A 19,879-nucleotide genomic window follows, 5' to 3' on the forward strand; every position below is an offset into this window, starting at 1 on the left:
TGGTTTTCATCTTTGCTAATGACAACTACCCTTCATTGTGAAAAGGAAAGAAAAACTCAAAACATTCACTTGCTGAATAATAAATGAGAATGATTCATTTCCAGTTATTTTCTTTATGAATATAATGACTTCTAGAAAGAACAAAAAATATCCACTTGGCTTACATTAGCTATTGATAAAATTAAATAGATCCATTTCAAAGTAGATTTTCCCACGATACTGATTAGAAACAATGCAAATCTTCCTGCTAAGTGGTGGCCAAGACTGTAAGATTGAAAAGGAAGAATTATCCATGGCATAAAATAATAGTTCTTAAAATGCAAAAGTTAAAACTAATTTCTAAGAATGTTTTGGAAACAATATAGTGTTTCTTTAAACAAAAGTAAAAATTATCAGTTGGTTGTTTGAATGGATGTTTCCACTGGGATTTTGTTAATGGAGAGAAATGAAAATAGTTTAGAAGAAGAAAAAATGTTTCCTTTGTAAATTTACAGCATGTTTCAGTTAACGAAAAGGCAGATAAAAAGAGAAAAGAATTTCAAAAGCGACCTCCATGACAAACGTTTAAGTTTAATACCTCATCCTTCCTTGAGCTATTTATTGACCTATATTTAAACCAATTTTCTCCAATTGGAATAAAGTTCCATATTGAAGAATTTACAGAAAATTCAAACCCAAAAATTTTTCAATAGAAATATTTAGGGGAAACTAAGGACAAAGTAGGATTTTTGATCACTATAAACAGTATTTCAATTTAGATTAGACTTTGACCCATGCAAAATCCAGAGAATTAATAAAATAATCAATAAACCAGATACCCAACTTGGCTAATTTTTTCAACATTTAAAAGTCTATTCATTACAAGGTCAGTGGTGACCACTCAATTTTATAATATAACTTGCCACCTCCCTGGCATCTCAATCACTTTATCCTGATGTTCTCTACTGTCTTTTCTTTATAGCATTTGAGGATTTACATCATCTGCAGCCACAGAGCTTACCCACAGCACTGATACCTGATGCTACAATATGAACATGACACAGGACATTTTTGCCCCAGAAAATAAGGCTTTAATCCAATAAATAACTGCAATCTTTGCTTCAGGAAACGTAAACTGATTAAGCCAGACAATTTACTCCTCTGGATAATTATCTCTCCTATTAGGCAATAGATTGTTCTCACTTATTAAATAAGAGTTTACTTTTCAAGAATCTCTCTAACGATCCTATCCCAATGTATTCCTCACCTTGAAAGACATACCTTGAGCCCCGTGACCTCGGGCCTCAAACATTTTAAACATATTTCACCAATTTGTCAGCTGTTGAGACACTACTAAAACTCTGCAGAGGGTCAAATAAGCTTGGCTTGATCAACAGGTTTGCTGGTAGTCTTTTGAAGAGTCAAAAGTCAACATATTTATCATTTTCATACGTATCATAAAAAAATTAATGCCCATCATTCTCAATCCCTTAAAAAATTTGAAAAAAACACTTCCAAATTTATTTTATGAGGATAACATTACCCTGGTACCACAGCCAGACAAAGAAAGACACCATGAGAAAAGAAAACTACAAGCCAACATTCCTAATAAATATAGATGCAAAAATCCTCAATAAAATACTAGTAAACTGAATTCAATAACATATTAAAAGAGTCATGCACCTTGAAGGTGAGATTTATCCCTGCAAGAATGGTTCAACATATGAAAATTGGTGAATACAATGAAGAATAAAAATCACATGATCTCATCTCAATAGATGCAGAAAAAGCATTTGATAAAATAAAATAAAATTTCTCAATAAACTAGAAAAAGTAGAAAATTACTCAACACAACAAAGGCCATATATAGAAAGCCCACATCTAATTTCATACTCAACAGTAAAAACTTAAGTTTTTCTTCCAAGATCACAAACAAGGCAAGGATGTTCATTCACTTTTGCCACTTTTATTAAACATAGTATTGGAAGTTTCAGCCAGAGAAACTGGGAAAAAGAAAAAATCATCAATATTAGAAAGGAAGATATAAAATTGTCTCTGTTTGCAGATGGCATGATCTTATATTTAGAAAATTTTAAAAACTACACGAATGTTAAAATAAGTAAATTCAGTGACGTTACAGAATACAAAATAAGCATAAAAAGTCAGTTGCATTTCTATGCACTGAGTGAACTACCAGAAAAGGATTTAAAAAAAAAAAAAAAAAAAAAAAAATCCCATTTACAACAGCATCAAAAGAAGAAAATATTTAGGAATAAAATTAAGTAAGGAGATGAAATATTTGTACATTTAAAACTACAAAACATTAATAAAAAAATTAAAGATATAGATAAATGGAAACACATCTGTGTTCATAGATTGAAAGACTTAATATCGTTAAAATGTTCATACTACCCGAGGTGATCTAGAAATAAAATTTCCATCAAATTCTCAATGCATTTTTTAAAGAAATCAAAAAACAATTCTAAATTTTATATGAAACCCAAAGGACTCTAAATAGTTAAAATACTCTTAAGAAAGAACAAAGTTGGAGTCATCACACTTACTGATTTTAAAATATATTTCAAAGCTACAATAATTAAAACAGCATGGTACTGGCAAAAAGACAGACATACAGACCAATAGATTAGAACAAAGAGCTGAGAAATAAACCCATGTGTGTATAGTCAACTGATCTTCAACATGGGTGTCAAAATTACACAATGGGAAAGGACAGTCTCTTCAATAAATGGTGTTAGGAAAACTGTGTCTTCTTATGCAAATGAATGAAATTGAACCTTTAATTTACAACATATGGAAAAACAACTTAAATTAGATAAAATTTCTGGAATACATGAAATTGTAAAACTCAGAATAAAATATAGGAAAAAAGCTTCATGACATTGGTCTTGGCAATGAATTCGTGGATATGACACCAAAAGCATTAAGGCAACAAGAAAAAAAAAAGAGACAAATGAGACTAAAGATTTTCTACACAGCATAAACAAAACAAAACAAACACAAAACAAACAAATAAAAAACAACCAACAGAATGTAAAAGCAAGCTATGCAATGGAAGAAAATATTTTTAAGTCATATATCTGATAGGAGATTAATTTCAAAAATATAGAAAGAACTCCTACAACTTAATAGCAAAAACAAAAACAAAAACCTCATAACCTGATTTTTTAAATTGGCAAAGAACATGAACAGATATTTCCCCAAAGAAGATAAACAGATATATGAAAAGGTATTTAATGTCACTAATCATCAGGGAAATACAAATCAAAACCATAATGAGATACCACTTCACACCTGACAGAATGGCTATTAACAAAAAGACAAGTGTTGGCAAGGATATGGAGAAACTGGAACCCTCGTTTGTTATAGGTTGAAATGCAAAATGGTGTGACCATTATGAAAAACAGCATGGAGGTTTCTCCAAAAAATAAAATAGAACTACCATATGATCTGACACTCCTACTTCTAGGTATTTATCCAAAAGAATTAAAATCAGGATCTCAAAGTGATATTAGCACACCGAAGTTCATTACAGCACTATTCACAGTAGTCAAGATGCGAAAACCACCTAAATATCCACTAACAGTTAAGTGGATAAAGAAAATATGGTAGACACATACAATTGAAAATTATTCAGTCTTAAAAAAGAAGGAAGTTTTGTAATATGCAACAATATGGATGAACCTTGAGGACAATATGCTAGGTGAAACAAGCCAGTCACAGCAGGATAAATAGTGCATGATTCTACATTTAAGAGATATCTAAAATAGTCAAACTCATAGAAGCAGAGAGTAAAATGATGGTTATCCGGAGCTGGGGGAGGGGGAAATAGGGAGTTGCTGTACAATGGGTATAAAGTTTCATTTATGCAAGACAAATAAGTCCTAGAGGTCTGCTGTACACATTGTGCCTGTAGTTAACAATGGTGTATTATACACTTAAAATTTTGTTAAGTATTCTTACCTCAATAAAATTAAGTTAAATTAAATTTAACTTAATTTAATTTTTAAAGAGGAATGAATAGATTGCCCACCTACTACACCATGATTCAGGGAGATGTGCAAACGATGTAGGAGATTTACTATCTCTTCATAAAAGCAACCTGGACAGTGCTTAATGGACATCAAGTGCTATTCTAAATATATTAACATATATCAATTCACAATGGTAAGGCAGATGCTGAACAGGGAAGGTAGGGTGGGGTGGGGGGACTTGGAAGCCCCCTACTGAGAAAACAAACCCTTGCAGAATGCGAAGAGCAAAGGTGTACTGAGACAGTAAAGAGAAGGGGAAGCATTTCGGTAACTCGAGTCTGCAGCTATTACCAATTCAGTGCAGAAGCATTTCGGAGTTTTAACAAATGGTACACAGGTATATATCAGTTGAATATCAGTCCTCGAGACTGGTAATACTATTATCCCATTTCATAGATGAAGAAATGAGGCCCCAGAGAGCCGAGTGACTTATCTGAAGTTGCACAGCCATTGGTTGGAGGAGGTAATATTTGAACCTAGGTAGTCTGACACCAGTTCTTGTTCTCCTAACTGCTATGTTATTCTGCCTCATATTTATAAAGGAAAAAAAATAGCTTTAAAAACATTGAATGGTTATCCAGGCACTGTGGAGGGCAAGTTGTAGAGGAATTCAAATATCAATTAAGTAAAATTTCAGAAAAGGTAATGGTTCTAGCAAGAAGTGCTAAAATTCAGGAAAGGCTATAACTAAAAAATGGAGATTTTTCTTCAATAAACCAAAGGTGAAAATGTAGTGTTTGCACATATTATCTGAATAATTGCTCCGATTTTCCATTATGTTGTATCAGAAGACAGTAGTTTGGAAACAGGATTTGTAAAGTTTCCAATAACATCCCCAGAGATGCAGCAGTAGTAGTTCCAACTGCACTTTAGCCAACTCTGTTTTCACTTTGGAAGTAGATCATTAGCCATGATTGGCGGCAATTGCTAATGACAACAGGGGAAAATTAGATCAGTCATGCCAGGAATTCTAAATACATGGTGGAAAAAAACAGAACACTTTTTTCCTCATTTTCTCCATTCCCTAACCTTTCCCCACAGTGGCACTCTTCCTGGTGCTGTGACCAAATACCTGAGGCTGGCTGACCATAGAACATGGCCCAGGATTTGTGTTCAAGGCTCTTGTAAACAATGTTCACCTAAAATGCATCAGTATCACCATTTGGAAATAAAATGTGGCCATTGCTTTCCAATGCTAGAATAACCTTTCTTTATAGTTAAAATAGCACTTTGGATTTACGGTGCCTCAGTCCAAAGCATTTTAAGGTAACGATGGACTTAAGGTGCTGATGACACTGCCTCTTTTCAAATTAAAAGAAATAAAAAGCTATAGACATGATATCTTTTTAGAAGTTTCATGACATTTTTAACAGAATATCATTTTAACCAAAAGTTTATATTAATATTTGCATTTCTCAAATAGTAAACAGCACAAAAGCCAAAGGATGAAAACTTCAATACAATGAGAAATTTGATCAACATTTAATAAACTCGAAAACAATGCCAACCAGAGCTGAGAAACTAAATCCCATAACGCCAGGTTTCATTTCAAATGATCTCCAGGTGGCTGCTAGCCAATTTGCCACATGAAAAAAAACCTGACACTTACTGGAAAACAGACTCCAACTATTGAAAAAAAAAAAAAAAACTCAGTAGAGAATAGACAATGTTGTGCTAAAAGGCTATGTTACTTTGCCAGAAAAAAATTCAATCTGTGCACAAAATACCTCTTCCCATGTCTTTTGATCTGATGTAGCACTTGTCCAAATGGATGGACTCCCTAAAGGGAAAATCTATTTCAAACATTGAGGAGCTCTAACAAATGTGCAGCACTCAACCTCAGGCTTAAATATCCCAAATGGTCTCTTGCTGGTAATATGAGAATAAAATCAGTGTTTCACTCAGAAAACAGCTTTCCTGGCTTTTCTCTTCTGTTCCATTTGTGCATTGATATGAAGATCAGAGTTGTTGACTGGAATGTGATTTAGAACCTCGATGCCTACAATGAGACATTAAACACTTTCTGGCCCTCTAAAATTTGTATTCAGGCTCTTCTCTTTTCAGGGTGTAATCACAATTCCATCAGTATTCGAGGGATTTGAGCACACAGACTGCCTCTGTTAAAATTGTAACAAGTTAATGCATTCAAATATAGCTTGGTTGTGCAAATTATTGCCTTAGGAGGAGGATGTAACGGGATTTTGACACATGTCATTTTATATAGAGTATGATTTTTTTTGTTTTACAGCTTCTTGGTTTCAACTTAATCACTTGAAGATTTGGAAAATAAAATTAAATTTAAAAATTAAGCATGGAAATAATTATCTAAACTTACAAAGAAAGGAAGACAGAGACCAAAATCTTCACCTACTATGGCCATGAAAAAAGAGCAAAGAACTTGGACTTTATTTCTTCTCTTTTCAAACTAATAAATAATGTTGCTAGCATTTCTTCATTTCCTGAGACTTAACACGTATTGCTTTCTTTTATCACTTTGCCAATTTTCTTCAAAGAAAATTACTACTTCAAGTTCTTCATAAATCCTATAGCTTCTAGAAGCTTAGTTTTCTCATGGGTAAAATGGGAATAACAATGCCTAGCTTGTGGGGTTTGTATGAGGGTTAGAAATAATATATGAAAATCATTTAATAGTACCTGGAATATAATGGAAGCTATCACTTTATTATTACCCTAAAGCTATATCTGGACATATAAATTGGAATAAAACACCGAGGCAGTTTTCATACTAATTCAAACATAAGAATACATTTTCTTGTAAATTCAAGGTAATCGAGGTAAATATGAGAACATTTATTTGAATTATCAAGATACATAGATTGTTTCAATTTTCCAATTTACATGTTCAGTTACGGCTTTTGAGCATAGCCCCAGAGTAATTCAGAGACTTTGAAACTTTGCCCACCACCGAAAGCCCTCAGCATTAAGTTTAACCAACCTTGATATGCAGTTGCCAATAGACTGCAAGACAAGCTCCATTCATTGGTAGGGTTACTGCTTCAGATATAAAAAAAAAAAAAGAAAGAAAAAGAAAAGAAAAAAGAAAAGAAAGAAAGCTAATCCAATACATAGTTCTAATAATTATCCTTTACATAATTTAAATCAACAAAATTGAAATTTGCCTGAATGGGAAGTAACAGAACAATGGGCAATTTTTAGAAAATATCTTTGTTCTGAGTCACTATTACTTTCTAGGGCTTTCTAAAAGAAAAACATTTTCAGGGAAGAAAATAAAATCTGTAAGAAACTAATGGCAAAAATGACTTTGCCTACCTAAAATTGTTTTAAAATCCTGTGTTGAGCAGTCTCTTGGAACAATTTTAACAGTTTTTCAAAGAAAAGGCAACTATAATAAAAGCTTCTTCTAAAAGGGGGTAGAGGATAGAGAAGAATACATAGTTGCCTTCAAATGTATGTAATCCTTATCAAGTTATTTAAAAGCACTAAAATTCTATGTATATATGAAAGGTTATTAAATAAAATTTGAAATCTAAAAATTATCAACTCTATGGTTATATCCTAAAAATAATAGCAGAGTATTATATCAATATGCTGTTAAAGAATATGCACTGAACTAAAATCAAAATGTTTGGACATAAGCTCCTAATAGGGTACTGAGCAATCCCGAGGGTCTCATTATTTTTATCTATAAAATGAGAGGATCAGACTAAATTGGACGCCCCTTATCCCGCCCAGCTTTACCATGTGACTCACCATTACCATGGCTCCTTTACCATGTGATTCACCTTAGGTCCAGGCCAAATAATCATAATACAAGGTTAATTTAAGAAACACAATTATTTTTATTACTAGATTGAGCTATGTTAGGACTCCCTGTGTTATGTCACCAGGCATAAAATAAGTGTGGGGGAAGCTCAGCTTCATAAACACTGGGATCAAGGACGAAGGGTAATAGAGAAGCTCTGGTGAGAGGCGGGGGGCAGGGTTAGGAGCCCAAAAGGAAATGGTAGTATGAGACGGCATAGGGGCTTGGGCCAGACCAAAGGAGTGCCAGCTGGACAGGAGGAACGCTGGATAAGCTGAGTGCAAGAGTGCCAACACTCCACCACCCCTTACACAAAAATGCAGAAATAGCTGATTATTATCTCCCATCTAACTATTTACTTCCCTACAGATGTAGAAACCACTATTTCGTATGCACAGCTGATCAAGGTTTGACCACTATAAAACCTTCCAGGGATGGCTTCAAAGAGCAGTCCTCCATCTTGCCCCACAGTACAAGTGCTACGTGGTTACCAGGCAATGGTAGCCAGCGAGAAAAGCCCGCCACTTTTAAAAAGCCAGCTTTTTCTTGCAACCAGGCTTGGTCGCCAGCTTATAAAAGCAGCCAAACAAAGCCCAACCTGGAGTGAGAGGACTTTCCTTTCCTCGCTGCTGCTTCCCTTGTACTGGAACATAAGCTTAATAAAATTTGTCCAGAAATTTTTCTGGGGTTTCCTCTCGATTTCTCTCTTCAGGAACTCAAGAATCTGGAATGCTGTTAGCAAGTATGATTGCAGCAGGTCATATAGAAACCACCATGAAAGAGTATGTTATTCTCCAGAGGCAAATCAGCTAGAAAAGACATGTAAGAGGGCAATATATACTTTTTTTTGTCCAGTTAGATCATATTAGTCTTGCAAAGAGATTTTATTTGGTAGATATTGGGGAAATCGCTTAGAAACCAGTAAGCCAGAATTTTGGTAACAAGAAGGCAGATCTGCCTTTGAAATACTGGATTAGTCTGAGAACCAGCAAGCAAAGACTGAGTAGCCCAAACATGACTGTCATATGAGTGATCCAGTCAACCCAGTAAGGTTCTATTAGAGTAGATGCCTGTATGAGACAGATTACTAAACAAAGTCAATGCAAGTTAATTTGAATGATAAGATATTACAGCTATGGTTTACCATGTAATCTACTTCAAATTTTAACAATCAAAAGCCTCATTTGTTATCATTCCTTTTCCATATAACTTAACCAATATTTTTACATCTGAGATTCCAATGGGAACTAGTTGATTGCTCATTAAATTCAAGAGAAGTAAAGAAAACAAGACAGAATTTCGAGAGAAGAAATATATCCTAGCTACCCTGAAGCCCTGAGTAATGACAATGAAATGGGATCAGAAGCATAAAGGAAAGTTCTGTTTAGGGGTTAGAGAGACGTAGAATCTTAAAAGTAAAAGTGATTTTAGGAGGTATTTAATCCATCCTTTTTATTTTAATATATGTACCCAAGTATCCAATTTCATGCTGTCAAAGATCAGCTTTCTTTGGTATCTTTTGGCCTTCACTATTAAGTTACTATAGCCATCCATTAACTTTTCCCACTAGTCAGTTCCAAGACATACCTAAAAGAATCCTCTGGGATCCACTTTCTTTCCCCAGTTGGGCAGCAGCAACCCTACTTCCCCTTGATAATCAGGATCGGTTGCCCTAGTCATCAGATCAATGCCTTTATTTGTGTGTTGGTTTAGTGTGCCAGGGAGGCTACAGGTGCCAAAGGTCAGTCTCAGCTTCCAGTTAAATGGAACTCTTTTTTAGTTCCTGGCGTGATCATTTTTTCCCTGGTAAATAAGAATTTTTATGCCAGTACAATCACAAGATAAAGGAGGAAAAAGTACAAATTTTGAGAGGATTATTTGTGGTAAGAGTGAATAAACCCACTCTACTTAAATCTTTTGGTTCCTTACTCTGGTGTTCTGGTTGTGGAAGAAATAGCATTGTATATAGTCATTAGTTCAAAGCATATATCACATCATGTATAACAATTACTCAAATCTACGAGTGTAGTCACCCACACAGGTTTGTAACTGTGCATGTAATAAGCCATTTCACTGTTCTATTAGGCCATCTGTGTCTTAGTTTAAGGAATACACAATAAAACCAGTGACACCTCCCAACCATGGATTCAAACCCATTACCTCTATTTTTTTGTTGTTGTTGTACAATAGCCTTTTTAGTCAAATGTAAGATTATGTGGGATAGCTTGAGACATTCAGTTAGTCCTGGATAATGGTACTGGAAAAGAATTAAGGGCAAGAAAGACAAAGTAAGTATGTTTTCCTAGGAGGACAAACTGCTGCTCCCTTCATAATGAAAGAGGCTCAATGTAATGCTACCTAGTGGCTGGCTAATCCCCACAGGCAATAAAGTAGTATCAGGGGCTCAAAACTGAACCCTGTTATTGGCTAGATACTCAGCAATAATGGTAGCCAGTTTAGTCTTAATGAAAGTAAGCCCATCATTTTGAGCACATGAATAATAACTTCCATCCCTGCAGCCATAGCCACTTTGTTCAACAGTGCACTGAGCAAGCATAGGATGGCTAGAGAAAGAGGATGACTGACATGGATAGATCATCTTGTCACCTGATAATCAAAAGCCTTACCTACAATGTAAGCTTCAATATTTTCCATGTCTCTCTTAATCAGTGTTCTCCAGAGAAACAGAACCAATAGGGGAGGAAGGGAGGGAGGGAAGAACAGGTGCGGGGGAGAGAGAATGAATAAGGAATTGGCTCACATGATTATGGAAGTTGAGAAGTCCCACCATCTGCTAACTGCAAGCTGGACACCCAGGAAAGCTGGTAGCATAGTATAGTTCCAGTCCAAGTCCAAAGGCCTGAAAATCAGAAGAGCCAATGGTGTCAGTCATCAACTAATGATAGGAAAAGATCAATGTTCCAGCTGGAAAACAGTCTGAGACCAATTTCTCCCCTACCCCCTGTTTTGTTCTGTTCAGGCCTCCCATAGATTGGATGAGGCCCACTCAAATTCTGGAGGATAATCTACTCAGTCTACCATTTCAAATATTAATCTCTTCTAGAAGCACTCTCACAGACACACCCAGAATGGTCCAATCAGTTCAACACATGAAATTAACCATACCCGTCCCCATTAACAAATTAACAATAACAATTCCATTCCAAGATTCCTATACTTTCTTCAGACTTTTTGTCACCAATCCTCCAATCTTACAATTTCTAAGTTTCTAATCATCTAACCATACTGTTAACTAACTGTCCTGTGATCACTTTGGATACATACCTTTGGCTATCTCTTTTTTCAGTCAAGTAAAACAAAGTGTTCAAAGTTCTCCCCATGTTTCTCAGGGGACATTATTGCTAGGATATTTGGCTTGTAATTGTATCAGGACATTATGCAGAAGTATCAAGGCAAGAAGTAAACAAGGCAATATATGCGTTTTACCCTCTCTGTCAGCTAGTCATAGGGAAGGCCCCATGAGACCATAGATGTGGGTTTCAGGACAAGTAGCAATGTAGCAAAAGGAGGGGCTTGAGCACTTACATGTGATTTCAAGACATACTTGAACTTGATCTCATATGCCCACTTCTTCATGATGAAAGAGTTTTGTTGCCCAAGCCAAACTTGTGACTTTGGTAGTCACATTACACACAGTTCATAGTCTTTGGAGAAAAATAATTAGCAGAAGAGAGTATGAAAGTTTTTCTCAAAAGGGCTTCCACTTAATCTTTTGCAATAAGCTGCCCAAAGAGTGACAAGAATATGAAAGATCACATGGGACATTTTAGGGGTGGGACCTGGAGGTATAATTTAAGACTATACTCACTTTTTATTGACCAAAACTCACTGTCAAGGTCTTATGGAACTAGAGTGTATTAGAAATGTAGTTTAGCTCCCTTTAATCCACCCCACAAACATAAACATAGTTCTCCCAAAGACAGAAATAATACAATCTAGACATATTAGTGGTTCTGAAAATGTGATCCCTGAATCCGCAACAACAGCATCACCAGGGAACTAATTCCTATGCCACATGCTGCAATTACTACATCTGAATTTCTAAGGATGGGGCTCAGCCATCTGTTTTTTAACAGGCCTTCCAAGGGATTCAGATGCAGCCCAGTGTTTGTAAATTATTGTTCTAAAACCAAAAAAGGAATAACACCAAATTTCACATTATCTTAGTAAACTTTCTACACCCTGCTTCCAACCACCCAGAAGTAAGAAATGAGCCTATTGCCTACTTAAGTCTTTACAATCTTTTCTTTAGCTACTCTAACTTTAGGGGAAGCCCTGGCAGAAATTTTTTTTCCAATAATTTTATTTTTGTATTATTTTTATTTTTTTTAATTTTTTAATTGGAGTTGACAGGTAGGAATTATTAGGCAATGATCCACACCCTCTAGTTTCTGTTTAGCTGAAGGGAAAAAGGAGTTTCTTTATGCTTCAAGATACATTAGATTCTTCCAGGAACAACTACCAAGATCTGTTTTCGTTATGTAAAAAATGAGTTTAGACTAACTTAATAATATCTGTAATAGGTAGTATAATTTTAAAATCTAAAGAGTCAAGAAAAAATAAAGGCTGGTCATCTCAAAGTGGCAGCACAATAACCTCGATTACTCTAAAATTTCATACCCTATTGCCTCAATTTAAAAATCAGCCTAAATCATCCCTGCCACTTTTTAAAGTTGTCATCTCTAAACCGTAATGACTTGGAACTATATTTTATATTTTGAAGTTCAAAGTGAAGATTACTTCCAGGTATTAATTTAAATTCATTTTAATTTTCATTTATTTTTTCATTCATAAATTCAATAATATAAAATCAACCTTTTATACTTGAGAAGCAATTAAGTTTTATTAAATTATGATTTTGCATGTTTTAGTTTGGTAGCTAGATTAATATATACCATAAAATTTTATTAAAAGGGCTAGATTTTTTTTAAGTAAACTATTCTCTGGATAGAAATTGGAAATTAAACTACAAAGTTTTCAGAAATCTTTTGGTTCTCAAACAGTCATTAATTAGTAGTTCAGTGAAAATGAAAAATTGATGTGAATGATTTACAGTCAGGAGTGGTTCACTAACCCATGAATTCATGTCTTCTACATTTTGGAAAGGTCATATATATTGGTTATTTTTTGTTGTGTAACAAATTACCTCCAAATTTAGCAGCTTAAAAAAATAAGTATTTATTATTTCATAATTTCTGTAGGTTAGGAATTTAAGAGAGGCTTAGCTGAGTGGCCTGGCTGAAGGTCCTCAAGGAGGTATAGTGAAGAAATCAGCCAGGGCCATGGTTTCATCAGAAGACCTGACTAGGGAAAGATGTACTTTCAAGCTAACTCATGTGGTTGTAGGAGGGCCCCACTTACTTGATGACTTTTATCCACAAGTCTCCAGTTATCTCCACATGGGCCTCTCTATGGCTCATGGTCCTCTCTATGGCTGCCTGACTATTTTCACATCATCTGGCTCAGGGAGAGAGAGGAAGACAGAGGGAAGGAGGAAGTGGGGGGCGGCAGGAGAGAGAGAGAGAGAGAGAGATACGAGAACCCTAACAGTAGCCACAGCCTTTATAACCTAATCTTGAAAATAACTTACCCTCACTTCTGCGGTAGGCTATTGGTGACAGAAACCAAACCAAGTACATTGTGGAAGGGATTTTCACAAGGATACAAATAGAGGATTTGGCAGAGTGGATATTTTTTTTATACATCAGTCTTTACCTAAGATGATTATTGTATTATACAATTCTAAAATGCAATCCAGTTCATGCCTGGGTATAATCTGGAAACATACTTCTGAAAAGTTTTGTGTGAATAATATTTTTCAGTTTGTTTTTTCACATCTATTCTCCTTCCTATACTATGAATTTATCAAGGGAATTACTCTTTCTTATTCATGTTTTTATTTCTAGCTTCTTAACAGTGACCGGGATAAAGGTGCTTAGTAAATGCTTACTGCTTGTGCTGAATTGTCTTATATTTTAATTCTCAAAGTAGTTTACATTTTCTTATTTTTTTAATTAAAATATAATTTACATAAAATAAAAACATAACCTTACATGTTTATCTTGAAAAATTTTGACAATTATATACATCTATGTCACCTCAAATAAGATATAGAACATTTCTATCACCCCTGAAAATTTTCATGTGCCTCTTTAGTTATTTTTTTCCTCTTCTTCTACCCTTAGGCAATAATTTAAAAATTTCTGCTTTCCCATACATTAGTTTTACCTTTTCTTTAACTTCATATAAATGAAATAATTTTATGCCAAATACTATATACTTGTGTGTTTGGTAATTTTTGCTTAACATGTATTTTTGAGAGCCATTTTGTTTTTGCATGTATCAGTAGTTCATTCCTTTCTATTGCTGTATAATATTCTAATTTATGCATATGCTTCAATTTGTTTATCCATTTTCCTCTTGCAGGACATTTTAATTTTTTCCACATTTGGCTGTTATGAGTAGAACTGTTATGAATATTCTTTTACAATTTTTTACTATAGACACATGATTCTATTTCTCTTGGGTAAATACCAGACAGTGTGATTGCTGAATACCATTGTTGTTAATTAATCAAAAGACTTCTTTGTTGTCTAGTCTGTTTAAAAACTTAAGACCTAACTTAAAAAAAAAAAAAAACAACTTTGTCTATATTTAATTCCCAATGAGAATGAAAGAATGGAGAGCAAGCAGAGATGGAAAGACTAGTTTTCACACTAAGTTTTTAGAGGGATCAAAAGCAATAGATCGGATCCCTTTGTTCAAAGTTTGTAACTAAAGTTGTGAAATGAATTCTCCACACTAGAATGGAGGCACCTCTACATCATGCAAAGACTGTGAGATATGAAGGAGCAGCGCATTTAGAGAAAGCTATGAGAAAACAAACTATGACATCATAGATAGAAGTGGGCCTGATCTCTATTCTCCTTGAGAATTAGACACAAGTAAGTGGTGACCATCCTTCAAATTCATCTTCCTTGTCTCCCATTTCTGGGCCCTTTAACAAAATGTCTCCTTGTCATGTATGTGCTCCATATTAGTCCACACACCTATGTAACAAATAATTATTGAACATTTACTATTGACCAGGGACTGTACTAGGAGCTAGGGAAAATAAAATAGATGAAAATCCCTGCCCTTGTATAGCTAAATATATTTGCATATATATGATCAAAATATATATTTCACTTGTATTCTGTTTTTCACCCAATAATTAAAATTTATTAGGTCTGTATACCTAGATACATTGGATTATTAGATTTAGTGCCTACCATAGCATCTCTCACATAATAGGTGCCCATTACATGTTTGTTGAATGCATGAATGAATAAATGTCCCAAAGTATGAGCAATGAAATAGTAATTATTATGAAGTAAAGATTCATTAGGTGAGTATATAACTTATGGCTTTCCGGGAGATAGGGTGGTAATATATTCCATACCAAATCCTTTTTGAAAATAGTTGGGCTATGTTACAATTTTGCCACATAGTACATAGCCCCAATCTCAGCTAAAAATGAAGTTTATTTTTCTAAGAAAAGTTAGTCCGTTTTCAGAATAAAACTAAAAAGCAAACTCAAGTTAATAATGTCAGACATGTAGCAATAGCTTAGTGACCACCAAACCAAATTACTTTATACTTGGCTTGCAGTTAAACCTTTAGCACAAATATATTTCTAGATACAAAAGAAAAATAGCATTTTACAAAATTCACCTGGTAAAAAAAAAAATCACGTCTGGAAATCATTCATCTAAGAAAACTCCAAACCTTGGTTTTGCAAGGTCATGCTGCTTTCAAAAAGAATATGATCAAAGTCTTTAAAGAATATGAGAAGTAACTTTCAGTCAGGAAGACACCACATCAAGAGGTTATCACAAGAGACCACTATCAGAGGATAAATCATCATCACTAAACTGAGCTGTTTTATACACAACTTTATTTCACTTTTTTTTCTGATGATAAAAGTAACACTTGTCCATTACAGAAAAAGCAAGTATATAAACTTATTTTTTTAAAAAAAAATTAATTACCAGGCATAATCACTGATAAATGTTGGTGAATTTCCTTCTGGCCTATTTTCTCTGCATATGTTTTAGTGAGTTGAGTTCTTCTATATATAAAAATTATGACTGCTTTCCATATCTATTACTGCAATACAAGCTTCTCCCCTTGTTTATTACAAATATCTCATTACACATTCTCTTAGCAACTATGTAATGTTTTACCTAACTCCCTATTTTCATTTTTTTCACTATTTCAAAGTAACACTACATTAAATATTTCTGGAATTTTAGAGATTTTTTTGGTTATGTTGGTTTTTGGAGATTGGATAGATAATTCAGATTTTTTACTTAGGATTTATTTATCCTCAGGAGTGAAATTTAATAATATGCATACAGCCTCATAAATATGATACATAAAGAGGTAGCCACTCCTATCCCATGAATATAATATTCTCTGAAAACCAATGTCAACTTAATGAACCCCAGTGATGTGATACCAGAATTTGATATAGATCTGGGATCCATATTTTCATCTTTTAACACATAATTTAACTCTACTGAATTCTGTAATAATTTTTATAGATAGGTCAATATTCTCCAAAAGGTAGTAAATGTCTTCTTTCTGGTTCTTAGAGAATACCACATTTTTAAACCTGATTTTTTTAGATGCAACAATATTTCAATGGACAGAAAAAAAAATGCTGAACTTAAATATTTTGTCTCATTAATTTCAATTGTTTCTACCCAAAGGAAAAGTTACTTCCTCTTAAATCTAAACTGACCTAATCTAAAGTCTAATTTATTGATAGATGTCCATTTATCTAAGGACACAACGAAGGTACAGACCTATCGCTACAGACTGAGGAAAGTGTATCTGTTGAATCTTTCATTTTATATTCTTAAACTACCCCAAGTCTTTAGATAGGAGAAACCATGAAGAGAACACAGCAGATACAAGGGAGTAGAGTTAGTGACAAAAAACAAAAAATAAAAAACAAAAAACACACTTACAGAAATGTACATCCAGGTCAAAATCTTAAGCCATATTTCAGACCTAATTCCAATAAGCTGAAGGAATGGAAAGTACATTTTTGGGTCATGTTTCTAGAGCTCCATGATAGTTTTAATGCCTGAGCATTAAGAAATCCTCATGAAAACAGCAGATTCATTTAGAACACTTGCCAAAGGACTAAAAATGTAGAAATCAAACCTGAAAGCTTTTTTTAAACAAACTTTCAACACTGAAATGAAATGCTGATGTCAAAACATGATAATAAGTAAAATTATAACAAATTATTTAGTCTCTCACAACAGATTATTCAGCCTAGTCATAGGTGAATAATAATGAAACAGTTAAGGAGATTAGAAGCTAAAACACAGTGGTGTAACTTCGGGTAGATATGAAAGATACACGGGTGTTCCTAAGCAGCTATTTTAAATCAAGTGTCATGTGGATCCTTTGTAAGAAAACCATTCTACATCCTATTGTGTCAAGGACAGAATGACGAAGCCAGAATAAATGTCATATCTAATTCTATTTTGCTCTACAATTTGCAGGACATTTCTTCATGTTTCTTTTCCTTTTTTTTCTTTTTTCTTTTTTTTAATATAATTCAACAAACATGTAGTGAGCATCAGCTCTAAGCTAAGTACACTGCTGGGTACTGAGGATACAAAGATGGGTAAAATGTAATTTGTCCCTTCAAAGCATTTATTATCTAGTACTGTTTTAGAGCATAAGATGAAAACTGCACTATGATGAACTGGGTACTGGCAGAGGTATTTCAGCACATGTTTATTTTATATTTTGGTACAGACCCAAATAATATAAGTCAACCAAAGAACCCCAGGTAGTGAGTATTATTGTTCCCATTCAATAAATGAATAAACACAGCCTTGGAGAGTCACATGGCAAGTACCAAGAGAACCCAAAATCCCAAGCAAAGCTCCATTGTGACAGTAAACCACAGTACCCAAGCTTTAAATAATTACCTAAGTTCATTTTGCATGTGGAAACAAGTCATCCTTCTATAAAAGTTGTAGATATTTAGGAAATAATACAATTAAACAGCCTTGATCACTAGAACACATAAAACTATCATCTGTTCAAAACAATTATTTTATTCCCATGAAGCACCTTCTCCATCACCCACTATCAGCTGAAGAATATACTCCTATGGCTGTCCTTCTCTTTCCTGTATTAATATATTCCCCTTACCCATTGCAATATATCTTGTTCCTATTCACAATGAAAGCTGTTTCCTTCCTCATTTCTCATTCACTTTCAGTCATTTCTAATTTGGCTTTCATTCCAAGCATTACAATTCATTTGTTCTTATAAAGAACCAGTGGACACTTCTGTGTCTTCATCTTATTGCCTCTCAGGTACGTTTAACAAAGCTATTAATGCCTTTCTTGACTCACTTTACTTACTCTCCTTCCATGGCATAGTTCTGCCAGTTTCACTATATCCAAGCATCCTTTGCCATCCCCTCTGATGGCCTTGCCACTAAATATTAATGACTCATTTCTCGGTCCTGAGCCCTCAGCCTTTCTCAGTCCATACCTTTATTCTATGTAATCTCATCAACATTGGTAGCTTTATATGCAATTTTTATGCTGGTAACTACCAAATTATGTCTCTTAAAGACCTCTTATTTGAGTACCAGATATAGCCAATGGTGTACTTGACATTTCCACTTAGCTCTTGAATGAGCGTCTTGATTCTCACTAACTTCTTCCCTTAAAATATGCTTCTCCTCTTAAATTTCCCATTTCATAAAATAACATAATTTTATGCATTTGCTAGATGAAAACATAGGAAGTCATTATTGAATCCTCATATTTCCCACTTTTCCCACATTTGACCCACTAGCAATTACTATCAATTATACCTTAAAAATTAAGTTTGAATTTTTCCTCTTCTCTTCATCTCCAATTTCATCACTCCTGTCTGAAACACTATATATCCCACATAGACTCTTATTGTAGCTTTCTATCTGATCTTAATGCTCTATCGAAGCTCTATCCTTCTCCACCCAAAATAAATAAATAAATACATACATACATACATACATACATACATACATACATACATACATACATAAACAATTCAATAATATCTATTAAAAGTATACTATGTGCTAGGGACATTTTTATCTTTTGGGAATACAAAAATGGCAAAAATCTCAATTGTTGCAGAACTTCATCCCAGTGGGAACAGCACGCAATAAACAAAAAGTAAATATATAGAGTACACCAGATGGTGATAAGTACTAAGGAGAAAACTTAAGCAAACAAAGGCAATGGGAAATGCCTAATGAGAGTAATTTATAATGTAAATGGGGTGAGTAGTCAGGTCCATTCTTGATATAGCAGACAGAAGGTTAATTTCTTTTAGTATAATCAGTTCCTATCATTGCATACCTTAAAATTCTTCTAAGCCTAGAGTAAAATCTAAAAATTCTTACTTTTGTTTAGAAGATTTTTATACTGTCTCCTGCCTACCTTTCTAACCTCTCTTTCATCATAGATTCCCAGAAGCCTCCATTCAGTTACTCAGCACTCTAAATGTTTCTACCAAAAGGCCTTTCCTCTACCTGGAACATTCTCTCTCAGATCTACTTTTAGCAGACTCTTTACCTTCTTTAACATCACAGCCCAGATATGATTTTTCATACAAGAAGATTTTTCTAAGCATTCTATCTCAAAGAGCACAACCATTCACCAAGACTTTCATACCTTATTTACTCCTCTTATAAAACCTATCACAAGCATTTAGTCCCTTTACAGAACCTATCACAATCATTTTGAATATATGTTTTCTTACTCATTTATTATCTGTCTTTTACCATTAGAGTATGTATATGCTTCATGAGGACAGACCCTCATGCTCTGTATAGTCACTGCTTCATCTCCAATCTAAAGCTAGTTGTGCCTGACACTAGGAAGCACTCTATAAATACTTGTTCATTAATTGAATGAGTGAATATAAATTCCAATTCCAATTATTTTCACTCACAAAAATTTATTGAACACAC

General features: G+C 34.1%; 1 protein-coding gene across 1 annotated transcript in view; it reads right to left on the minus strand.

The window, feature by feature from the left end:
* Positions 1–19,879, minus strand: part of ZPLD1 (zona pellucida like domain containing 1) — a 294,999-nt gene that overhangs the window by 106,283 nt on the left and 168,837 nt on the right. The window contains exon 4 of the mRNA XM_036219546.1: positions 10,577–10,675. The gene's annotated coding sequence lies outside the window, so the exon portion shown is untranslated. The remainder of the gene's footprint in view (positions 1–10,576; positions 10,676–19,879) is intronic.

The sequence above is a fragment of the Rousettus aegyptiacus genome, unplaced genomic scaffold (genome assembly GCF_014176215.1).
Source record: "Rousettus aegyptiacus isolate mRouAeg1 unplaced genomic scaffold, mRouAeg1.p scaffold_m13_p_4, whole genome shotgun sequence".
Classification (NCBI taxonomy): Eukaryota; Metazoa; Chordata; class Mammalia; order Chiroptera; family Pteropodidae; genus Rousettus; species Rousettus aegyptiacus.